Below are 24,252 nucleotides of genomic sequence, written 5' to 3' on the forward strand. Positions count from 1 at the left end.
CATATGAAGCATGCATTCGAAATGAACCCTAAATAACTATACATACATAGGCATAAAAATTTAAGCATGAACTAAAACGTAAAGAAAACTAATTTAAAGTTAAAACCTAAATAACGTAAACAACATACTATTGTAAAAATGATAAAAAAAAATTAAAAGAACTTAGAGACATGTGACCAAATTAAAGTGGGAATGTAAATCTGATGCTAAAGTAACAAACTGTACAAACATTGAGTCATGACACAAAAGAAATAATATTTCAAGCACCAAGATTGTAATTTGTCCATTAAAAAAGGATTAAAATGTAACAAAATAACATTATGAGCCTCACAGATGAGAATAAATCATACGCATACATAGGGTTAAAATACAAAGTTTCCGAAATTGCATGTTCGGTGTATAAATAAGTATGAATTAAAATTAACCAAATCTAGGACTATAATGGAACATGCATCAACTTAAGAGCTATAAACAACAAATTCAGAAATTAATTTAGGGACCAAAATATGAGCTTTTGAAACCTAAAGGATCATTCGATGAATTCCTTAACTTACGAAACACCGCCGTTTTGAACATCCCATATATTTAATTTCTAAGGCCAAAATAAACCCTAATTTCATTTGCATTAAACCAACCCTCTCCCCTCAGCCGTTTCTCTTCTACTCTCTTCTCTGGTTCGATCGAGACCCCCCTCCCTCACCATTCAACGCCACCTGCTGGAGCCTTCCGGACACCATACCCCACGACTCAATGACCTAAACTGACCATCTAGTAAACAAAAAAAAAACCAGACCCTAAACCTCTCAAAACTAAACTAAAATTGCTCTCTTCCTGACGCTAAATTCTACTCTCATCTCCTTCTATCTCCGGTGAAGACTCAAACAAACCAGGTAAATAGATCTCTCTCTACTATTATGGTTCTAAAAAAAAGGGTTTCGAACCCTTAATCTCTTCTGAAATCCTTTTGCAGCTTGTGATCTCCTTAAGTGATTGGATGTCGTTTTTAACACCAGACGACATATCTCCTATAACGGATCCCTCGAACTCAGGTAACAACGATTAAAATCTTCCTTTTTCAATTTTGGTTTCGAATGGCTGAGGATGATATGTTTTTCATGCTTTAATTCCCGCCTCCTTTGATCTTTCTAATCTGGGGTCCCCGAAAAATTCTCCCTTGTTGTGTAATTTTTTGTGATGGTTGATAATCTGTGATGATTTGTAACACCCTTAACTCATATCCGACCCGAATACAAGTCTGAGGTGTCACATTGACTTTTCAAAACCTTGACTCTCATAGAAAATCCCAGGAATTTTTAAAACTTTCATTAAAACGAAATACTTTAATTTACATAAGACCATAAAATACAAAATTGATCAGAGTATTCGTAATTAACACTTATTACATGCCAACACTCTATACATAACCAAGTACATACTTTGTCAATTGCTTCTGATCTGATCTCTTAGTAGTATTGTTGTCCGTACTACTTCTATTTCCACCTTTCCTGATTCTTGGTACCTACGTGTAAATCACTTACACGCTAAGTCATAGACTTAGTGAGGCAATAAATGAATATGCAACAATAAACTTGTGAATGTTCATACTTACAATTGGATCATGACATTTCAATATGCATGTATCTATCGCAAGATAACATATAATGCACATACGAAACTTACCTTTTTGTATCACTTTCACTGTAAATCGGTATTTCAATTGCATAACCCATGTATATTATTGAGATTAGAGGTATGTGAGTGCATTGAGGTTGTGCACTAATGCTGTCACCACAGCTCGTATATATTCCCTCATGGGGCACCGAACCTTAGTTCAGTATTCGTCCCGTAGGACTCCTACATCCCGAAGGACTATTATACCCTCGACTCTTGGCATGCCAATTACACCTATAATTCTCATATCGTATACTATGGGCATTATTCTTATATTTCATATGTTCATGTACTCATATCATTTCTCTTGTGATCATGTATCTCATGTCATTTCTCTTGTGATCATGTAGCTCATGTCATTTCTCTTGTGATCATGTAGCTCATGTCACTTCATATCAGGTTCTCATATCACATGTCATATCACATATCATATCACATGAACATATATATATCTTATGCATGTATCACAATAATTATCATGTATGTATGTTCACAACTACTGTATTATAAAAATCAACATAGGGATTAGACTTATCACAAGTCTTATTCCATTATAATATACATATAGTATGCACTTACCTTAGCTTTGCTCTGATTCGATTCTAATCCTTTGATCGTTCCAGAATAAGCTTACTTTTAGTATCTACATAATCACACATGGATCTATATCAGTATTATAACTAATATACTCTAATGTTTCACTCTTTAGACTAAGAGAAAAGTCAATTTCATCTTTTAATGAAGGTATGCATCGATGCACTACTGATGCATCGGTGCATAAAAGGTATTCGATGTAGTATTATTGCCGGGATGCATCGATGCACTCCTTATGCATCGATGCACCAATTGCATTCGATGTTTCATTATTACTGGGATGCATCGATGCACTACTTATGCATCGATGCATGAATTGCATTCGATGTCTTTATTTTAAAAGAGTGCATCGATGCACTACCAATGCATCGGTGCACATTCAAACAATTTCTGGGTTTTTAACCTTGATGCATCGATGCACTATGAATGTGCATCGATGCACTCTGCCCAGAACCTCTTTTTAAACCCGAAAATCCATTCATTTTGGATTAAATCCTTCATGTTTAATCCCCTTTTTCATTCTTAACTCTAGTACACATCCTTAAACCAATTTATACTCATTTATTTCATCTTAAACCTTCAAATCTTATCCTTCATATATAATTCAAGAATTACATTAATAAATCAACATGTTTGAATTCCGTTTTTAACACTTCGTATATCTTAACTAGATTGATGACAAGTCAAATATAACTTTCAATTCTAGTTATGAACTTTATTCCAAGATTTCATTTAAGAACTTCAAATCTTAAATCTCTCCTAACTCAATCATCCTTTGATGTTAAGATAACTTAAGCTTTCCTTAAGCTTAGTTATCATCCAATAATCAAAACCCAATATTAAATTTAACAAGAAACTCAATAATCAGAAATCTTACCTTTGCTTTGGTTCACACGTACAAGGAAGAAAGAAGAAGAAGATAACTCTGGAAGGCTTTGGTGTTCTCTTCTTTTCATCCCACTTGTACTCATATATATCCTTATCCCTTCTTTAATTAATTTTCCTTGCAAATAACTCTTTTGCCCTTCCATTCATTCTTCCTTTCAATTCAATCCTACACAATCATTTACATATAAATCTTTATACTATTCATTCATTCTATTTTAATCACCAAAATATGAAACTTTCTAATTTAGTCACTAACCCGGTATTGAGGATGTTACATGATTCCTCTTCGTTTTTTTTCTCTGATGCTTGATATTTTCTTCCTATCACCCCCCTTGATAATGGTCATGGGTTGCTGATATATCCCCTTAGTTTCCAGTGGTTATTTTTAAAACTGATCTTTTCAGTTTTTTTCCAGTCGTGTTCCTCTTTGTTATCTGCCTTCTAACCATTTTGTTTTCTAGACTTCACGTGGGCTGGTTTGCTTTGCTGTTGAATATTGGACTTGAATCAGGCCTTCAATGGATTTGGGGTCGGGTTTAGTGACCTGGCCCCGGACAAAAACGAGCATCTACAGCTACCCCTCTTTGTTCATTGTCGTGTAACGAGAATAGAGCAAAGATCAATAGATGGTCGAGTTTGTCCAGCCATGAGAACTTCAAAAGGTTAATCCACTTCTCTGCTACTCCTAGATAAGCGAGACTTGAAAAATCTTCAAACGACGGGTCCGCTCCCTATTCTTTTAGGGAGTATAAGACTTGGACAATCTTCGGCAAACGTGTCTGCTCCCTATTCATTCAGGGAGTATAAGACTCAAACAATCTTCAATAAACGTGTTTGCTCCCTGTTCGTTCAGGGAGTATAAGACTCGAATAATCTTCAACAAACGGGTCTGCTCCCTATTTCTTCAGAGAAAAAAGACTCAATCTTCAATAAACGTATCCGCTCCCTATTCCTTCAGAGAGTATAGGACTCGAACAATTTTCAACAAACAAGTCCGCTCCCTATTCGTTCAGGGAGTATAGAACTCGAACAATCTTCATAAAACGGGTCCGCTCTCTATTCCTTCAGAGAGTATAGGACTCGATCTTCAGCAAACGGGTCCGCTCTATATTCCTTCAGAGAGTATAGGACTCGATCTTCATAAAATGAGTTTGCTTCACAACTCTTCCGTGAAGGCTTATAAATGATTTGCTTCACTACTCTTCCGTGAAGGCTTAAGATTGAATTGTTTCGAAGGTCAAACCTGAAAATCAAACATTATCAATCATTAATATATGTTTGAAAAATATTATACTCAAAAATTTAGAATTTGAGAAAATTTCTTAAAATCCATCTTCATCGTGAAAACTTGTCTGGAAGCCATTGGATATGTGAATCTACTTTGGCTCAGTTGTCGTCTAAACATCATTCCTTTCAAGATTTCAAAACTAGTTATCCTCATCTTGATACTTTCATATCTTCAATCTTCAACTATCCCTGGGAAACCTGTAGATATTTAAGTCATCATGCAATTATGAATGCCATGATCCTATTCATGCCTAAATGTATGTAATTATGCAATTTAATGCGTTTTCTTCTTCGAATGAACTCCATTTCCTTTTGATCTCGATGGAACTCGGTTTCATCTTGGGTACAGAACATTTGACTAGTTCACCCCAGTTGACAATCTCAATACCATATCATTCGGTTTAACAGGACCTTGACTTCTTTCTTTCTTGAAACCCGCCAGTATCCATGACCAACTTCTCGACAAACAACAATCTCTTAGGGTCATCTTTTAATGGCTGAGATTTTCTACGAACTCCAAAGTTTTAACATCCCATAACCACACAAGCTTACATGTTAAAACCATTATCAGCTTCAGAATATCTGCATTTTCCAAAACCTTTTGCACAATAATACAAAATGATCTTATGTACTTCAAGTTAAGCTATATGTTTTAACCTTTCAAGATAAGATGCTTGCAAAAGGGAAATTAACAAGAAAATACATCTCTTTATTTATATAATGCAAAGAATTTTTAGGTAATTTCATGACAAACTTTTAACTGGAAACAATAAAAGAACAAAAGAGTAGGCGTCTTCAAATATCAATAATGCAAATGCTTTTGAACTGGCACGCCGTTAGAATGTCTCGAGTGTAGCTTATGTCAAAAAGATCTCCAAAATTGTGATGCTTAAGAGTATGAAGCTACTTCTAAACTCCCAAATCTATATCATTGGATGCCCTAAACCAGTATTGAATCTCATGTGCATTCAATTTCTCTTGGTTATTTCAATCGAGACTCATTAATCTTTGGTCTCATCCCTGATCACCAACTATCATTGTTACTAGCCATATCAGGAGCTCTTTCCACTTCCAAAATTGATTCAGAACCTCCACCAGGCACGAATTCTGAATTTAAAAAAAACTCAAGTCGCCCTTCGCGAGTTTTCAACTTTAGACCTCCTTTGGTTTCAAGACGTCCTTTTCGGGTTTTCATCTTGAACCCTCCTTTTATTTCTTTTTCTTTTTTCTTCTTTTTTTCATTTTTCATTTTTTTATTTTTCATTTTTTCTTCATTTTTCTTTTTTTCACCATTTTTCATTTTTTTTCTCATTTTTCATTTTCTTTCATTTTTCCTCCTTTTTTCATTTTCTTTTTTCTTTCTTTTTTTTCATTTCTTCTTCAAGCGAAATATCTTTTAACAGCGTCAGAATTCACTGGATAGGGTAATTCTGATCCGTCCATTTCAGTTAAGACTAGAGCTCCCCTATAAAAGGCTTTCTTGACAACATAATGTCCTTCCCAATTAGGCATCCATTTTTCTCGGAAATCCTTCTGAACAGGAAAAATCCTTTTAAGCACCAAATCTCCCTCAAGGAATTCTCGAAGGTGAACTTTCTTACCATGTGCCCGTATCATACGTTTTTGGTACATCTGACCATGACAAATAGCTTTCAATCTCTTTTCTTCAATTAAATTCAATTGGTCGTATCTAGCCTGTACCCATTCTGCCTCATTGAGCTTTACCTCTGACAAAATCCAAAGTGAGGGAATTTTCACCTCAATAGGTAAGGCATCTTCCATCCCATAAACCAAAGAAAACGGAGTTGCCCCAGTTGAAGTCCGTAGTGAAGTTCGATAAGCAAACAGAGCAAAGGGCAACTTCTTATGCCAATCCTTATAGGTCTCAGTCATTTTCTCTATGAGCCTTTTGATGTTCTTATTGGCCGCCTCTACTGCCTCATTCATCTTCGGGCGATAAGTGGTGGAATTATGATGCTTTATTTTGAACTGTTTACAGACCGAGTCCATCATCTTATTATTTAAATTCAACGTATTATCGGAGATAATCCTCTCTGGTAAACCATATCTACAAATGATATCCTTCTTTAAGAATTTGCATATTGTAGACTGGGTAATATTTGCGTAAGAAGCCGCTTCTACCCACTTGGTGAAGTAATCTATGGCTACCAGGATGAAGCGATGACCATTTGAAGCTTTGGGCGAAAATTTTCCAATAACATCCATGCCCCACATTGAGAATGGCCACGGAGCTGTCATTACATGCAACGGGTGAGGAGGAGTATGAATCATATCTCAATAAATCTGACATTTGTGATATTTTCGGGCATAATTAAGTCAGTTTCCATAGTTGACCAATAATACCCAAATCTCATAATCTGTCTAGCCATAACATGCCCATTAACATGGGTACCACATATTCCCTCATGTACTTCTTCAAGAATCAATTTGGCTTCTTTCGCGTCCACACATCTTAACAAGACCTGATCCAAACTTTTCTTATATAGAGTCTCACCATCAAGTACATACCCTGATGCCATTCTTCTAATGGTTCTTTTATCATTCTTAGTGGCCTGTTCTGGATAACTCTGATACCTTATATATTGCAAGATATCATAATACCAGGGGTTTCTATCTTCTTCCTCTTCAATATTAAAACAATGGGCTGGATACTCATAAGCCTTCATTTCAATGGGCATCATATTTGAATGCTCGTTCATCTTAAACGCTGCTGCCAGTGTGGCTAAGGCATCTTCCATTTGATTCTCTTCTCTGGGGAGATAATTGAAAGTTACTTCTTCAAATTCTTCAACAAGTTCCATAACTAACTTACAGTATTCTACAAGCTTGGGATCTTTTGTCTCCCATTCTCCTCTGAGCTGGTATATTACCAAAGCTGAATCCCCATACACCTTGAGCATTTTTACTTTGCGTTCAACAGCAGCTCTAAGACCTAGAACACAAGCTTCATACTCGGCCATATTGTTAGTACAATCAAAATTAAGCCGACTGATAAAAGGATAATGCTCTCATTCTGGTGAGACCAAAATTTCCCCGATTCCATGTCCCAAGGCATTTGAAACACCATCGAAATTCAACTTCCAATATTTGCTAGTGGATGAAACTGTTTTTTCCACCGAAATGGCCATTAAATCCTCATCTGGGAAATCAAAGCTCAACAACTCATATTCTTCCGAAGCCCTACTTGCAATGAATTCCACTATAGCACTTCCTTTAATTGTCGTCTGGTTTACATACTGGATGTCAAATTCGGACAATAGGATCTGCCAACGAGCTAATCTTCCAGATAATGCAGGCACACCCATAAGATACTTCAAGGGATCAAGCTTGGATATAAGCCAAGTAGTATGATACAACATATATTGCATAAGCCTTCGGGTAGCCCATACTAAAGCGCAACACAACTTTTCAACGGGTGAGTATCTTGTCTCACATTCAGTGAACTTCTTGCTGAGATAATAGATAGCCCTTTATTTCTTCTTAGTTTGGTCACGTTGCCCCAGCACACACCCCATTGAATTTTCATAAACCGACAAATACAAAATTAATGGTTTGCCTGAAATGGGTGGCGCCAAGATTGGAGTACTCGAAAAATATCTTTTCACTGCGTCAAAAGCTCTTTGACAATCCTCACTCCATTCCCCTGAGTTATTCTTGCGAAGAAGGCGAAATATGGGATCACACTTTTCCGTCAGATGTGAAATAAACCGAGCTATATAATTCAATCTCCCCAAAAATCCTCTGACTTCTTTTTGTGTTCGTGGGGATGGCAAGTCTTGAATAGCCTTTACTTTATCTGGGTCTATTTCAATTCCTTTTTGGCTTACTATGAATCCCAACAACTTCCAAGATGTCACCCCAAAAGTACATTTATTTGGGTTGAGTTTTAGCTGGCATCTTCTTAGTCTTTTAAAAAGCTTTCTCAAATTCCCAATATGTTCTTCCTCTGTCTTAGCTTTCACAATCATATCATCGACATAAACTTCTATCTCTTTATGCATCATGTCGTGAAATAACGTCACCATGGCCCTTTGATATATTGCCCCTGCGTTCTTCAGTCCAAACGGCATTACTTTATAACAAAACGTTCCCCACATGGTAACGAACGTCGTTTTCTCCATATCTTCAGGGTTCATCTTAATTTGATTATAGCCAGAGAAACCATTCATAAAAGAGAACAAAGAATTTCCAGCAGTATTATCCACTAGTGTGTCTATATGTGGCAAAGGAAAATTATCTTTTGGACTAGCTCGGTTGAGATCTCTGTAGTCGACACACATTCGAACTTTCCCATCCTTCTTCGGTACTGGGACAATATTCGCCACCCATTCAGGATATTTAGCCACTTTAAGAAATCCGGCATCAAATTGTTTCTTCACTTCCTCTTTAATCTTGAGCAGCATCTCGGGTCTCATTCTTCTCAGTTTTTGTTGTACCGGTTTACATTCAGGCTTTATTGGCAGTTTGTGAACAACCAATTCTGTATCTAAACCCGTCATATCTTCGTATGACCAAGCAAACACATCTTTGTATTCTTGAAGCAATTCTATCAGATCATGTCGACCTCCAACTGACAGAGTGATACCAATCTTTACTTCTCTCTTATCCTCATCTGTCCCTAAATTCAAAATCTCAGTAGACTCTTTATGAGGTAGAATCTGCTTATCTTCATTCTCCACCATTTTCAGCAATTCTGAAGGTAGTTCACATCCTTCATCATCATCACAATCTTCAATTTCCCCTTGACATATAGGCTTCTCGAAATCAATCTCCGGGTCAGAGTCATTGGCATTCATATTATTGATATCTGAGCTCCTGAAAAAATAATGAAAGAGAAGATATATATACATATATACATATGGGAGGATCTTTTCCCATATAAATAAATAGAAAGAAATAAATACATACATATATACAACAAAGAATGAATGAATGAAATGCATGGGAGAATGTTTGCCATTTGGAACTAACAGAATGCATCTTTTATTGAAAGCAAGAAAAAACAAACAGCTTAACCCTTTACATAAAATCACCTATTGCCACAGGGTATGAACAATAGGGAGAAAGTTTCAGTGCATTACTCTGTAACAGATTTGTAAACTACAGGCAGTTCTTCCGCAGTCCAATTGTTTAACACGAAGCCCAGCGGTGCAGGATAAATGCCCATAGCTCTCATTTCCTCAAATTCATCATTAGTTATAACGTTAATGCCTAAATCTCCCAAGGCATTATCAACCATCACCTCGGTGTTCCTTGAATTCCCTTGAAGCATATGTCCCCCATATATGAAAATGTTTCTCAACGGCGGGAAGATCATGGGTTCCCAGCTAAGGTCTTCACCAGCCAATTTGGCTTTTCTCATTTCCTGACCCTTCTTAATTTCCCTCAGCATATCCCTCGGAGTAGGCTGATACCCCAAACCAAATCGATCTCTTTTAGTAACAGGCCATATTGCATTCACCGGTCCTTGCAACTGTCGACCTAACCCCTTTCCAACTTTCGCTCCTCTTCCAAGAGTCAATTTGAGCCCCATCTTGGTACAGTTTGACAATCGAGGCTTTGGTATCTTTATGCCTTTGGCCACAAACGTAGCATTGACAAACTCCAACGATCTGAAAGAACACTCGACGGCTTGCTCATCAACTTCAATATACAGAGCAGTAGTAGAAACATAAGCAATAATGTCCTCTTCAGCATGAATACATACCAACCTTCCATTGATCACAAATTTCAGTCTCTGGTGCAATGTGGATGGAACTGCACCGGCAGGATGAATCCAAGGCCTTCCCAACAAACAATTGTACGTAGGCATAATGTCCATTACGAGAAATTCCACTTCATAAGTTGTTGGACCAATAGTCAGAGGAACATCAATCTTGCCCAATACTTCTCTTTTAGTCCCATCAAAAGCTCGAACCACACTTTGACAGGTTCTCATAAGTGTACTATCTAATGGAAGCTTCTTTAGAGTCACTAAGGGCATCACATTCAAAGCTGAACCATTATCAACCAAGACCCGGGACAACACATGCCCTTTACATTTAACTGTGATGTGCAAAGCCTTTTGACTACCAACCATCCCAGAAGGGATTTCATCCTCAGAAAAAGATAAAAAATTATCAGCTTGTACATTGGAAACTAACCGATCCAACTTTTCAATGGGCAACTCTTTCGGAAAAGTATGGTTCAAAACCTTTAACAAAGCATTTCTATGGGCCTCTGAACTCAAAAGTAATGATAAAACAGAAATACGGGCAGGCAACTTGTGTAACTGTTCAACAACACTGTACTCACTGTGTTTCAGAAACTTCAAAAATTCTACCGCTTCACTCTCGGTTACTGGTTTATTGATAACAAGCTTATCTTCTTCTATCTGCACATCAACCTTTTTCCCCTTATCAACTGCAACATTCTTCTCAGACTCTTTAGGTGGATTAAGAGAATAACACCTACTGCTTCTAGTAAAGCGTCCCACCTCATTTGCTTCCTCATTCTCTTTTGTTACATCTCCCATCTGGCAATCATATCTCCAAGGCACTTGTTTATTATCCCGATATGGGAATGGAGATGGAGGTGTAAAAGCCACTTTCGGGGCTACCTTCTCAGCAACTCGATTCTTGGGAGTAATAATTAGGGGACAACTGGCATTGTATACCCCTTTAGACGATCCTTCTGAAGCGCAAACTTCCGCTTTCTCTTCTTCAGCAATCTCTCTAAAGAACTCAATTTCTTTACTGTCCATCATGTCTTGTACCAAAGATAAGAAGTCAGGACATTGCTGAATACTGTGTCCTTTACTGTTATGATACTGACATACCTCTCCACTGTTAAACTGTTCAACCACCAAACTGGGCTTCAACAATCCTACCTTAACCATCTGGCACCATACCCAACTCATGGGTGATACCACCTCACTAACATTCCTTACAATTCTTTTTCCTCTCTCTTCAGTAATCGCGTTAACTTCTGCCCCTGCATGGCTTGGCAACGGATTTTGAGCTATATTCGGCTGCTCATTGTCACCAAAGTTGATGACATTCCTCGTTCTCAAAGCTTGGACAACATTCTTAAACGTAGTACAATTCTCAATGGAATGCCCGGGGTTCCCTGCATGGTACTCACACTGAGCACTAGCATCATACCATTTGGGAAAAGGAGGTTGTATTGGTGTCACGTGATACGGTGAAACCACATGCCGATCATACAAAATCTGAAACAATTCCTTATAAGTCATCATAATTGGATCAAATTGAGGTCTTTCTCTCATCTGGTCCCTTGCCCCTTGTCTATTGTCATTTTGTGTTGATGACCCTGCTCCTTGAGGATGGGAAACAGTAATGTTATTAGAATCGTACTGCCTCACATTACTGACTTTGTTTTCCTTTTTCCTCGTTGGTAGCCTCTTAGTAGACTCTCCTCCCTCGAGCTTTCCACTCTTAACCACCATTTCAATTATTTCTCCCGCCGTAACTACATCAGCAAAACTTCGATAAGGATTACCGATAAGATGCGAGAAAAAAGGAGCCCTTAAGGTGTTGACAAAAAGCATATTTGTTTCCTCCTCTTCTAATGGTGGGTGGACTTGCACTGCTACATCTCTCCATCTTTGAGCATATTGTCTAAAACTCTCGTTAGACTTCTTTTCCATTCTTGCAACATCATCTTGTTGGGCCTAACATCTTTCACATGTTTGTATTACTCAAGAAATGACTTAGCCAAGTCTTTCCACGATTTAATATTAGCTCTACTCAGCTGGTTATACCATCGGATCGCCGAACCAGTTAAGCTTTCTTGAAAGCAGTGTATCAACAATTGATCGTCCCCTATGTATCCGGTCATCTTCCTACAAAACATCGTGATATACGCAGAAGGACACCTGGTACCATCAAACTTCTCAAAGTCAGGAACCTTGAACTTTGGAGGCAAAACCAAATCCGAAACTAGACTTAATTTCTTTACGTCGAATCCATAGACACTGGTATCTTTCTTCATGGCTCTGAATTCTCTTTCTAACTGTTTCCATTTCTCTTCCAGCGGATTATTTTGGTCCTTCTTGGCTTCTTCATCAAGGTCCGGAACTTGATGATATTGATGTTCTTCCTGATATGAACTAGATCCAGGTTGTACGTTAACAGAAGCACCGACTGGATTAATGTGCACATTCCCGACATGAACAGGGGTCACTTGAACGTTCTGAGATTATTCTGGGGTTATCCCTGGAGGATAAAGTGAGTCCTCAGTTACAGCTCCTGGCATAGGGCCTTTCCCATGTTCTGGATTTCTTCCTTCCAACATACTCGCAAACTTTGCAAACATCTCCTTTTGGGCATTCATCATATCTTCTTGCATTTTCTTGATATTATCTTGTAACTCCAACTGAGCCTTCTCAATTTGGGCAAGTTTGTCCTCCATAACTTTCTTCCTGGTTCTGTAGATATGCTTGGGATTTTCCAGTATTACTCTGTCACAGAGTCATTTTGTTATCGCTGATATTTATTAATGAATATGAAATATATGATTATGAATGAATAAAATGCGATGTAAAAATTTAAATGTATTAAAAATGCATATGCAAAATGCATGGTGTTGATCCTGGAACGACTCTTTAGAACAACTCTTTATATTAGAACGAAGTTCAATTACAAAGTTGAAACATATCACAAATAAATTTGCACCATCTCTCCTATTTGATGTACATGTGCTAACAACTCCATGATCTTCTGGTTTTCTTCAGCCTCGAGATCCAGTTCTTCAGTCACATCAGCAGCTTCCTCAGATAGAATGACCAAATATTAAGCTATTCTCCGAGCGTGTCCTAGGTAACAAGCAATAAGATCCTCTCTTTGCTTAACTCTCGCCTGAGCTCGCTCCCATCGAAAACGCCACTGTATATCCCCCTCATAAGGAACTATCGATAGCTCACTTGCTTGCCTCTGAAAATCTTGAACCATGGCTTCAAACTCACTCACTTGTTTTTTTAGACTTTCAACTTCCCCATGGCTCTACCTTCCCTGCTTCGGTATCGTCGTAATGCAGTCTCTAAACTTGAAATTTTCTCATTCAAATTCTCATTCTGGGCTTGACTCTCTTGTAACCGCTGCTCTAAAGAATCCTTTTCTTTCGATAAAATCTTCACTTAGTGCCTGCTTTGCTTGAGCTCTTCTTGACTCTCTCCGGCTACTCTTTTGAGGCTCGCCACCTCTTGCCTCCATTCGACAGATGACTTACTCGAGCTAGAACCTGTCTGAGCTTTTACCATTCGCTGATAAGTTGACTGAAGATTGTCAAAGTCTAGCCGAAGTTGTTTATATACTTTTTCAATTCAATCTGCTGTATTCTTCTGAATGTCAATCTCCAATCCCTTTTGATACACTTCATCTTCTAGCTTCTGTAAAGTCATTCTCCATTGTCTCTGTTCTGCTTCGAAATCGCGCTTGGCTAACTCTAATGGAGATGGCACCACTCTCAACTGTTCCTCCACCAGCTGAATATTTTCAGGATTCACTATCGGGATGTTGTCATTTACTCGACCGCTTCTCCACTGCTCGTACTCTTGAGATAACTCGAGATCATAGGTGAACAAATTCACGCGACGAGTTTGCTTCCAGGCCTCAGCAACCCCTTTAACTTTACCCTTATACTGATCTTCTTTGAATGCAAAATCCGATCCTACCAAGTCCCACGTGGCTGGAATGAACTGCCTCGATCCATACTGTCTGAAAACTAGTAGCGGTGCATACTCAACAGAACCCCATATACCTGGAAAAAGAACCCAATCTTGCTCTTAACATTGGTAAAGTATATCCGAAGAGGTATTCCACAAAGCTTGCCATAAAATATCTCCATCTCTGATATCATTGAAGATGACCATCCATTTTTCTTCGGTGAAGCCCTCAAGCCATTCTTTAAAAAGAAAATCTTTAAAAGGCGAAAACCCTCTAGAAACACTCGTCCTGGTGCTCTTTCGACATGTTTAAAATGACTTAGAATCCACACTAGCAACATGGGCGCACATCCTATAAAGCGTCATTCTCATTCGCGCCTATAAGAACTCAAAGACCGGAACGTCTCAGCTAGAATAGCTGGAACAGGATCCACGCGCTTGTCTAATCTTTCAAACAGGTCAACGACTGATACGTCTACATATCCTAACACCTTTGGAAAAATAACGAGCCCATAAATCCCTAAAGCAAACAAGTCAAGCTTCTTTCTCATATCAGGGTGATGAGCAATTACTTGTTTCAGAGCAGCCCAAGAAATGCACTCACTGTCTCCCTTCTTCTTAATATTTCTGACTACCCAATCTTCACTAATTCCGGTCATCAATAATAATTTCTTCTTAAAAGAAGGAGTGACTGGCAGCTTGGTATATATTCTATCTATCTGGGACCTCGGACAACGGACCAAAGCTTGATACTCCTCTATCGTTGGTGTTAGATCCACTCTACCAAATGTGAAACAACTATAAGCCGGATTCCAGAACTGCGCCAATGCTCTAAACAGATTTCGGTCAATAGGAACATCCTGAAGATAAGGAATATCACCGTACAACTGATAAAACATATCCTTATCGGCTGCTTCACATCTTCCCCATACGTCTCTTAGCTCACTCAGATCATTCTGACGTACGTTGATGTGAGTGTAACCAAATAATTCTGACACATATCCAGGCATCACACTGTCCCCATTGGTCAGTTGGGATTGTTCCGACCACCTCAAAACATCTGCATTGTCCTCAACCTCTTTCTGAACCATTTGTTCCATATTATTGGTCTTCTATATAGACATCGATCCCAAATCAACACCATGTAATGGATAGTGCAATGCAAAACAGAAAAGAAACAAGGCAAAGACAACAAAAGATCGGTTAGTAAACATAAAGCAATTAAGTCGGGATAATAATTTGTTCAAGAATCCTACCCACATGCTGGCTACCCAATCATGCTTTATCAGATCCTACCCAACATGATATCTACCCCCATGCCTCGTTATTCACAAAAAGAAATCTTAACCGCATGATATCTAATTCGCATGATATCTAATTCGCATGCTTGTTCAAAAAATAAATCTAACCGCATGATATCTAGTTCACATGCATTTATTCAAAAAAAATGAAAATAAATGACTCAAAAAAGCTTTTCCTTGTGTACCCTCCTCACGGGATTTTTAAGGTTCGGGTTAGGCTCCATCTAAGTTCAGGCTATATGTTCACTATATGATGGGTTAGGTTCTCGAATTGTCCTTGTCGGTGCCCCCTTGGGCTGCCAAACCCTTAATCCTGGCCCATCACAGGCTTTAGGGGATCGAGTTCAATTTCGAGGGAACACACCTCTTTTATGTCCATGCGGAGGTGATTACCATCATGAGGACCATAAGGCGTGAACTCCAGGAGCGATCCACTATCCCATGCGGAGGTGAAAACCACACGAGAACATAGTCTCTCACTCCTACTTAAATTGGATGAAGCGGGGTTTTAGCTCATGTCATGATAATGCAGTTGTGCAGTGTGTGAGGAAAAGCGAAAAAACAAACAATGAAAACACTCAAAATCAATTCCTAAAACAAACAATCATTCTGAAATCATTAACAAACAGATTAGTACAACTATTTAATTGTTAATCGAATTAAATTAAAGAAATCAAAATACAAACGAAACTTATTAAAAACCAAACAAGGGATCAAAAACCAAATTAAAACAAATTTGTAATTTTCAATTGCAAAGACAATTAATTAATCGACTATCGGCCTGAATCTCTAAAAAAAATCCACAGTGGAGTCGCCAAGCTGTTGAAACGATTTTTCTCTTTAAAGTGAAAATGTGAGATTTTGAAAACCACATCAATTTTTGAATTATCTCTTTCAATTGATTTTTAATTTAAAAAAAATGCGATTTAAAAACCTTTCGTTTCGAAAAAAATCGGATTTCCTTTATGATCGAAAAAATTTGGTTCAAAGAGTCGCCACCAATCTTTTGTTAGGGTGTGATTGGGCACCCAAAAATGTTTGTTATTTTAAATAAAAATTAATTTTAATTAAAACAACAAATTAAGGTCTGCGTTACCAAAATCCGAGTTCGGGAGTCGGTTACGTTCGGGGAAGGATTAACACCCCCACAACGCCCTAAATCGGTACCTAGCCGATTAATTAACGTCTTTGCAATGAACTTTACAAATTCAAATTTAATTTGACTTTTAATCCCATAAAACAACAAATATGAATTTTACAATATTCAAAAGCACTCAAATAAATTAAATTAAAATTACCAAGTCGTTTTAGAAAGATAAAGAATGTTCGATTATTTACAAATATCGAGACTAGATCTTAAAAGCTATAACAACCTTTTCTCGATAAATTTAAATAAACGAACATTTCCTTTTCTTTCGTTCCCAAATTTTAAGTGACGAATCAATTTTTTGGTTTCACTTCCGGGATACGCTTTTAATTTAAAATAGTCAAAACAGCTCTCTAATCAGTTAAGACAAGCCGCTCAAGACAAATTTAAATTAAAAGGGTATTACCCTTAGTCCGATTATGTAATAGGTCGAATTATGCACGTGAGGGTATCATACAAATTGTACAAAAAGTGGATGTCATGCCAAAATTAATTATACAAAAATTAATATATATATATATATATATATAATGATTATCTAATTAATGAACAATCTATGTGTACATGCCTACATATCATCATTATTCAACCATATGAAGCATGCATTCGAAATAAACCCTTAAAAACTATACATACACAGGCATAAAAATTTAAGCATGAACTAAAACGTAAAGAAAACTAATTTAAAGTTAAAACCTAAATAACGTAAACAACATACTATTGTAAAAATGATAAAAAAAATTAAAAGAACTTAGAGACATGTGACCAAATTAAAGTGGGAATGTAAATCTGATGCTCAAGTAACAAACTGTACAAACATTGAGTCATGACACAAAAGAAATAATATTTCAAGCACCAAGATTGTAATTTGTCCATTAAAAAAGGATTAAAATGTAACAAAATAACATTATGAGCCTCACAGATGAGAATAAATCATACGCATACATAGGGTTAAAATACAAAGTTTCCGAAATTGCATGTTCGGTGTATAAATAAGTATGAATTAAAATTAACCAAATCTAGGACTATAATGGAACATGCATCAACTTAAGAGCTATAAACAACAAATTCAGAAATTAATTTAGGGACCAAAATATGAGCTTTTGAAACCTAAAGGATCATTCGATGAATTCCTTAACTTACGAAACACCGCCGTTTTGAACATCCCATAAATTTAATTTCTAAGGCCAAAATAAACCCTAATTTCATTTGCATTAAACCAACCCTCTCCCCTCAGCCGTTTCTCTTCTACTCTCTTCTCTGGTTCGATCGAGACCCCCCTCCCTCACCATTCAACGCCACCTGCTGGAGCCTTCCGGACACCATAGCCCACGACTCAATGACCTAAACTGACCATCTAGTAAACCAAAAAAAAAAAAAAACCAGACCCTAAACCTCTCAAAACTAAACTAAAATTGCTCTCTTCCTGACGCTAAATTCTACTCTCATCTCTTTCTATCTCCGGCGAAGACTCAAACAAACTAGGTAAATTGATCTCTCTCTACTATTATGGTTCCAAAAAAAAGAAAGGGTTTCGAACCTTTAATCTCTTTTGAAATCCTTTTGCAGCTTGTGATCTCCTTAAGTGATTGGATGTCGTTTTTAACACCAGACGACATATCTCCTATAATGGATCCCTCGAACTCAGGTAACAACGATTAAAATCTTCCTTTTTCAATTTTGGTTTCGAATGGCTGAGGATGATGTGTTTTTCATGCTTTAATTCCCGCCTCCTTTGATCTTTTTAATCTGGGGTCCCCGAAAAATTCTCCCTTGTTGTGTAATTTTTTGTGATGGTTGATAATCTGTGATGATTCCTCTTTGTTTTTTTTCTCTGATGCTTGATATTTTCTTCCTATCACCCCCCCTTGATAATGGTCATGGGTTGCTGATATATTCCCTTAGTTTCCAGTGGTTATTTTTAAAACCGATCTTTTCAGTTTTTTTTCCAGTCGTGTTCCTCTTTGTTAACTGCCTTCTAACCATTTTGTTTTCCAGACTTCACGTGGGCTGGTTTGCTTTGCTGATGAATATTGGACTTGAATCAGGCCTTCAATGGATTTGGGGTCGGGTTTAGCGACCTGGCCCCGGACAAAAACGAGCATCTACAAAATCCAAGCCTTAAATACCCATTCCCAATAGTGTTTCCAATACTATGTGGGATTGAGCATTGCCAACACTTGGGAATCTTTTACACTATCGCAACACATTCTTTATTGTTTCAAACTAAGATCTTACAAATGGCTTGGGAATCTTATACACTATCGCAACATATTCTTTATTGTTTCAAACTCCACGTGAATTTGGAATAGTTAAAATGTAAACTTATTTTGGATTTTTTTACTATCGCAACACTTTTTCATTATCGCAACAACACGTTTTTCAAACTCTCGCAACACATTTTAACTATCGCAACACATTTTTCAAAATCGCGTTGCGAATCTTACAATCGTGTTGCGAATTTGGATATTCGCGTTGCGAATTTGAAAACTGAGTTGAAAAATTAGAGTTCGCGTTGCGATTTTGTTGGTCATTTTGGCAAATCCAAAAAAAGTTGGTTAAAATCGTATATTATAAGACATTTTCGGTCACTGAGGTTATTTTCTCTAAAATTAATAGAACGTTGGATGTTTAATCATATCTTGTTTGAGTGGGAATTTAACATGATTAATATTTATTAGCTTTTAAGTTATCAAAGTAAAATTATATAATTCTCACTGTTAATTTCAAATGAAATTTAATAAATATATTTTTGTTTATATTTTTCTATTTATGTGTAATGTTAACGCAATACTGTCATTTAGTTCCTGTACTAGATAATTAAGTAATTTAATTATTGTACGTTTGATAATGTTGGTCTTGCTTTCAAGTATTGCCTCAACGACATAATGTTTCAAGTATAGATTCGACGGCATAATGTAAGCGAAGAGTCGATAAAAAATACAACTCAAATGTTATGAGATTATATTTTAACATATCTCAAAAAATGTCCATCTCACAACTCAAATGATTATGAGATATATTTTAACATATCTCAATCAACAAATTAATGTCCATCTCAAAAGGCTGTCAATTTTTGAACGAAAAAAGATAAGTTCAGAACATATAAATAGTCGAGTGACTATTTTGTAACTTTTAATAATCGGGGACTCAACAAAACGATATCCTATAGTTGAGGGTATTTTATAACTTTTAATAGTTAGATAGCTCAAAATAGCAACACGCTAAAACCAGGGGACCATTAGTATACTTAACCCTTAAATTAGTTTAATGTTCTGTCACTGCCATTTGTCTCATCTAGCATCCCAAAAGTAACCGTAGGTTTAGGCTCCAAGAACAGGACGACCCCGACTGTAGTGGCTTATGAAACAGAAAGTACTTGAATAACTCCCTTGCTCAGACTGGCTAACGATACAACGTCCAACATAAAAATAAATTTAAAATATATGAATAGTCGAATAATAATTTCATTTACTTTATCCTAACCTTTAACGATTAATAATTTCGTTTACTTTACCCTAACATTTAACAAATTTTAGATTAAATTCTTAAAATTCGTAATCTGTTATGGATCTTCGTACATTAGAATTCTGACTAATATCTACCACCTAATTTCATTTAATTACTTGGCCATATTTCTGAGCAAAAATTATACTTGATGAACTGAAGATTCGGATTCGACAGAAGAGGAATAAACTTACAAAAGAAAAAACGTATAAAGGATGAAAACCATTTTTCAACTAGAAAAAATAAACCTAGAAATTGGCACAACTCATATTCATACGTACCAGTTCATCTGAAAAAAAAAAAGAAACCCAAGGGATTGACGGGCAAAGCTCATAAATAAATGCAGTTCAGAAATCTCGGAAACTCATTCTAGGGTCGACCTTTTGCCGTTCGCACGCCCTCTTCCCCTATATCCACCTCTGCCTCTGCCTCTTCCTCTTGCACCAAAGCCTCTGCTAAATGATTTACCATGCTTCACATCCAGCGAATGAAGCAACTCGTCGCAAAGAATGCAACCGGTATGCAATGTTGCTCCACCTTCTAAAGGAGTTGTTTTCTTATTGAAGTCTACCTCTATGATTGTTGAGTCACATTCACTGCAGCGCTCTCGGGTGGTGGTGATACGGTGAGCACCCTCGGGGAGTAAGACAAGGCAATTGCATTTGGCAATCAAGCCTCCATTTCGGAGCACTCACTGGGTCTAAAACAAGTGTTCCGCTGCATTCGGGGCAAGCACAGACCCCCTGGGCCACCACGGAATGTCCACAAGTGGGGTGTGGGCAGAGGAAGCATGGCATGCCTGCTCCTTCCCTAACTTCCCTGTACTACCTATCGGAACCAAAGAGAGAGTCCTTCAAATGGAGGACTATTATAGCAATACGGGCATAGGGGGAATGACTTGCCCTCGGGGCCAGGCATGGAGAAGATCAAAAGCTCGAAATTATCCAATGGGCATGTAAGTTCCTTGTACAACTGTAGAAAGATTAAAATGTGAGTTACAATGAGCACTGATAACCAGAGTCAATGATAAAGATATGTCGACCGTGCACCGTTCAACTTTCAAAACAATCTATGAGATCCAAAACACCGCTGCACATGTGGCCATGTATGTATGTGCGTCAGTTCTTGCGTTCTTTTTTCGTTTTAACCATGGAAACAAAAACACTACACAACAATATTAAAGGTGTAAAAAACCTAAACTACAAATCCGATGCATGTATAACACATCGTTTTAAAAATATCATGTTTATTACATTGCTTTTGCATTTATTAAATGTGTCAAGTTTGTCCTGTGTTGTTCAAAATTACTGTCTTAGAGTACTCCACTCATGCAATTTCTATAGCACATCAAGCTATTGAATGAAGTAGATGCATCAAATCAAAAAGCATTTGTTGGTAATCCAAGGAAAGAGATTTATTAGAGTGCTTAACTAGTTTCCTTCTAAACCATGCAATTTGCAAAGATGCAAGACATTATGTATGGTTCAGATGTCTGGAACAACATTGCACATGATGCAAGCTATGGTGAAACCCTAAATTTTGCGAAAGGTCTAGCATTTTGGAGTTACCTTGATTGTGCCCTTTTGAGGAAGATAGTAAACCTCCTCACAAGTGCCACAAAACATACGTTGTGGTTGTGCTGAGACATACTTCATGTACCGCAAACATTTACCACATTTACTAAGAGCGCGTCCGGTGTCAGCTAGTGGGGAGAATTGTGCTTCAAATAATGCATCCATGTTCTCTATCTGAAAAAAAAAGAAAGGGGGGGTCAAGTGATGAACAAATAATTCTACACTACGATATCTGGAAAAAGAAATGTGTGCACAAGAGCATCTTGTTAAGTGGCAGTTTCCCACATCAGCAAAAATGTTTCCTGTGGTCTCAAATTAAAATTGGGCCCTCCACCTAAAGCCAATTGGTTTTAGGTTGAATGTTTTACATGAATTGAAATAAGGCATTTCGTGTACTTCACCCATGGTATTATTTAACCATACGAGTGAAACATAAGCTCTTTAACCTGCTGAACAAAATAAGTGAATTTTTGCTTGAATTGCTGGAGTACATGCTGCACAACACGAGAATGATCGGCCTGACCCTTAGCAACCAAAGTAATCTGATGCTCGATGAAACTGCGAATGTCTGGCAAGCAAAGATCTGGGTCAATGCATTGATAGCCTCTTATCAGTGTTATGCCTAAAGTAGTTGGAACCAACTTCCTACCAGCTTGAACCTGCACTTAAGAATGAAATATCAATCTCAAGCAAAGATAAACCGAAACATTTCGCATACAAAAGCTAACCATCACAAGGAAGAATTTAAATTATTTGATTAGAATTTATAAACCTGCACATAGTTCGCTCACATATGTTGTTTATATGCACAGGTATGATGCATCTGTGCCTATCCCGTGCTTCTCCATCAAAGAAATGAGCTCACTCTCACTGAGATAATCAGGAGGCGAAGTCTCACCCTATAGAGTTTACAAAATCCGGCATCAGAAACAATATAAGAACTCTCAGAGATTTCATTAAATGGAGTTCAATATTACCTCATATAACTCCACTCTTGAAACTTCAATTTTCTCCCCTTTTCTAAACTGGGGAAGGTTTTTCTCATTTATTGCCAACCATGGCATAATAGATGTAAATCCTTGTACTGTGACATGCTGCCCAATGCAATGGAAGAATTCACCACCAACTGAAAATTCTACTTTTGTCCTGAAATAGGCACCAATTGGTACATATTATAAAAGAGAAGCATATGCTAATGCATAATGAACCAAATAATATAAAATCTAATATCAAAATGTTTTCGTGGCAAATTAACAGTAAGAGAATCGTGTAAAATTAAACAGCAGCAAAAAACATGCCTTTTCCTCTATAGTTCATATCAAACTATGTTGTTCTATTCACAACCATACTTTTTTTTATATATAAAAAGGGAGGCCTCATTTAAAACCCCCTTCATAACCGTCGAACAACATAGACTCAAAGTACATTGGAAGGAGGAAAAGAGTGCCTTAGAAATTTTATTGCATAATAACCAAGTACAATAAGAACACATTACCAACAATAACAAACCTATGGCAGCCACTTATCACTGTGCAAAAACAGCACTACCTACATGCATGTGTTAGTACCCTACACAAAAACATCTCCTAGATTGTAACACCCGAATATTTAAATAAAAAAAAGTATTAATTGAAATTGGAGGTAAATTGTGAAAATGGGTGAAATTAGTGACTAAATTAAAATTTTGAAAACTTGTATGCCATTTTCGAAGTAAAGGAAACTCAGGGACCAAGCCCTGAATTTCCCTAAAACTGTCGGCAGAATTGGTGTTATAAGCGTGTTTTCTGGTTTTAAACCAGAAAACACAAATGATAATTTCTTAAGTTTTCCTCCTCTCGTACCCTTACTTCCAAGCCCGATTCCGACGCCGTTCGACCTCCAATCGAAAAATTGAAACCACCGTCGTGTTCATCTTCGACCCGTGAACAAAACCCAGTAAATCAATTATAGCGAAACGCTGCCAAACGACGTGAATTTCGAGTCAAAGTCTCGACGTTTATTTAGCTCTATCGCCGGGAAAATCTTAAATTTACCGCCGATCGTTGCTCCGTTTACGACACCTCCTGCACCATCGTGTTCCTTGTGTCGTTGCGAGGCTGCCGGTGTCAACCTTGTTCGCCGTCGACGGCGGCGCGTGAGGAGGTGGAGCAGTCAAAGATTCGGCCGAGTTGAAATTCGAGCTCTATTCCGTTCAAAAATTTGAACCGATTGTTGTAAGTATCTCGAAATCGCTCAAAATAATTTTTAGAAATTTTTCCGGAATTTTTAGGCCCCCGGAGGAGGCCTCACGCGCCACACGCGCCGCCGCAAGGAGAGTGAGCTGCTGGAAAAACCGGTTTGATCGGTTTTCAACCGGTTTGACTGGTCTGAATCGGTTTGACCGGTCAGACTCGACCCGACCGTTGACAGTTGACCGTTGACTTCCTTTGACCAAAACTTAAAATGGCTTTGACCGACCCTTAAACGACCGTAAATCTTTTCCGAGTATACCTATTCCGATAGTTTTGACGTCTTGAATCCGTTTCCGAAGTCCGTTTCGTCAAATTCGAACCCGAAGGCTCCAAATCGACGGTCAAAGTGGTTGACTTTGACTTTGAC

At 37.5% G+C, this 24,252-nt stretch overlaps 1 pseudogene; it reads right to left on the reverse strand.

The window, feature by feature from the left end:
* Positions 1–20,319: 20,319 nt before the first annotated feature.
* Positions 20,320–24,252, reverse strand: part of LOC120181827 — a 29,617-nt pseudogene continuing 25,684 nt past the window's right edge.

The sequence above is a fragment of the Hibiscus syriacus genome, unplaced genomic scaffold (assembly GCF_006381635.1).
Source record: "Hibiscus syriacus cultivar Baekdansim isolate YM2019G1 unplaced genomic scaffold, ASM638163v2 tig00112536_pilon, whole genome shotgun sequence".
NCBI classification, from domain to species: Eukaryota; Viridiplantae; Streptophyta; class Magnoliopsida; order Malvales; family Malvaceae; genus Hibiscus; species Hibiscus syriacus.